At 38.3% G+C, this 2,637-nt stretch overlaps 1 long non-coding RNA gene across 1 annotated transcript; it reads right to left on the bottom strand.

Annotated features, from left to right (window-relative positions):
- Positions 1 to 383: 383 nt before the first annotated feature.
- On the bottom strand, positions 384 to 2,353 carry LOC308594930. Its single transcript, XR_014011682.1, has 2 exons — positions 687 to 2,353; positions 384 to 485 (listed from the first exon to the last, which is right to left on the bottom strand). It is a non-coding gene; the product is annotated as an uncharacterized lncRNA (long non-coding RNA).
- Positions 2,354 to 2,637: the final 284 nt, after the last annotated feature.

Below are 2,637 nucleotides of genomic sequence, written 5' to 3'. Positions count from 1 at the left end.
CCTATGCAGAACATTTTATACTGTGTAAAAAAGAAGGGGAAAAGTAAATAATATATTTTCCATGGATTATTAATATTTTCAACACCATATAACATTTTTTTGCTAGCTTCTTTTTTTTTTTTTTTTTTTTGCATTGCCCTCAAATCTGTAGGCAGGTATTCTGGATTGTGAATCTTCAAACATTGAAAAACAAATTCATCCTCTCTACAGATGCACTGTAAGGGAAATTAGAGAGATTATTCACTTAAATAAAGCCATTATTTACAGAACAAATATGCTGAACTAGTATCCCTATATTTCAACAACACGCTTTTCGGGTTGTTGTTTTTTGCATTTTTCATTTAATAATGTACACCTGTGAGTTAAACCTCTATAGCTACACATTTTGGAGAGATGATTTTTTTTTAAATTCATATACTCAGTTTGCTATTATTACACAGGGTGGGTTTTTGTGTGAATAATATGTTTCCTTAATTTTATGGACCCTGATGTTGGGAAAGATTGAGGGCACAAGAAGAAGGGGACAACAGAGGACGAGATAGTTGGACAGTGTTCTCGAAGCTACAAACATGATTCTGACCATACTGTGGGAGGCAGTGGAAGACAGGAGTGCCTGGCGTGCTTCGGTCCATGGGGTCACAAAGAGTCGGACATGACTAAACGACTAAACAACAATTTTATGGGACAAGTAAATTGCTCATATCAAAATGGACATTGATCCAATCTGATATCCAGAATTATTATTATTTTTTTAAAGAAAGAAGAAGAAGCGGTATTTCTTGTAAACAGACCATGGAGTCTACAGTTCTAACATAATGTTTTATGCTAATAATTACTTTTAGAAATTATAATCCTGATCATCCCCCAAAGCCATAAATATTTGCTGGAAACTCCAAAACTTTTAATAAGTAGTCCATGAATTCCCTGATGCTAACAGAAATTCAAATAATCAGAATTAATGTTACAAAAAAAACCAGTCACTGACACATTATGCTAAACTGGCAAGCCTTCTCGCTAATTATTACAGATACAGAAATGATATGATGCTTCATGCTTGTAAGGTTTTTGGAATCTGCATCACTAATCATTTAATGTTCTCTGTGCCTTCATCCTCAAATGTGCTTTGCTAGTAGGAAAATACTTGCATACGGCATAATAGCAGATATATTTTTGTTGGCTCATTCTGTGAGCAAATACCTTCCTAATTCCAATCAGCACTTGATCATATAAAAATTAAGCAATAACCATAATGATGGGATAGTCAAGACACACATTCTCAAGATACACGATCTGCATGAATATCAGTGGCAAGTGGCAGGAAGCATAGCTTGTTGAATGGATAGCTAGATAGTGCAGTTGGTTAGAGCAAGGTGCTGACAACACCAAGGCTGCAGGTTCAATCCCTGTATGGGGCAGCTGCATATTCTTGCATTGCGTGGGGTTGGAATAGATGACCCTTGAGAGTCCCTTCCACTCTATGATTCTATGCGATATGAAAAAAAAGTGGAGCAACCTTTGCCCACATCAGTAGTGACTTATTTAGAGCCTGAAAAGGTATCCTTTCAGTGGTAATGCTGGCATATCACATCTCTGTAGGACTGCCTAGTTAACAAAAAATGTCTACACTTATTTGCACATGAATGGAAAGAATATAAATAGATGCTGAACTTTAAAAACATGGGGCAAATTAGCAAACAAAAGCAAAGAAGTTTTAAAACATGCCAGGTGGCCAATATTTTTTTTAAAAAAGAGTCTTTCTCAGTAACAGGGCACTTAACATGAAATGCCCTCACTCCAGAAGTTCAGCTGGCTACTACTGTGTTATCCTTTTGGCACTTGTTCAAAACTTATTTAACTTCCTAAGCTTTTCAGGGTGGAGTTTTTATGGAACAACGCAAGGAATTTGTCAGCTTTATGGAATTCCATTGACCATTGGTTTTATCCGTTCCTCTTATGTATGATTACGAAAGATATGTGTTGTTTTCAATACTTTTGCAACCCACCTTGGGATCAAGAATGACCAAGGGCAAAATATAACAACAACAACAAATAATAATCAAGGAACTCTTAGTGTGTTGTCACCTGGCAATAGATTCCAAGCTAAGGAAGCTTTTCAAAATCGGGTCCTTCTCTTTTCTTGCCACCCAGACAGAGATGCACAGATGTTCTCTGTTGTAAAAGGAACCTTCCTCAGCTACTACAGAATCGCAATGAGGACCCAGTATGAGGAAGGCAAGGGGTCCTTTTTCCAAACTCAAGGTAAAGGAATGCTATCTCAGCTAGTATAGGTGCCAACTCCCCATGAAGGGGCCGGGCGCCCACACATTTCAGGGCCAGGGCCATGCACGCTGCATGGCACTGTTGTAAATAAAAATATGCCCTTTTCCCTTATGGGGTATCCAAGAGCCCATATAGAGTCCTTACATAGGTTCCCTATTGGTAGGAGAAAATAACAGAGGCCAACCAGAGAATATTGAGAAGCAAAGCAGCTAGTAAGCTTGATCTTTATTGATCTGTTGCAACAGGGTACTCCCCTCACACGCAGGAGAGGAAGAGGACCCAGAACAATGGCCTGCAAGGCCTTATAAAGACTTTTGAAATTCCCCTTCTCTAGATCAGGACCACCCCCAGAAACAT

Source organism: Podarcis bocagei, assembly GCF_964188305.1.
Source record: "Podarcis bocagei genome assembly, chromosome: 9".
Taxonomy (NCBI): domain Eukaryota; kingdom Metazoa; phylum Chordata; class Lepidosauria; order Squamata; family Lacertidae; genus Podarcis; species Podarcis bocagei.
Note: the sequence above shows the minus strand (reverse complement) of the source record. Positions and strands in the feature narration are given on the sequence as shown.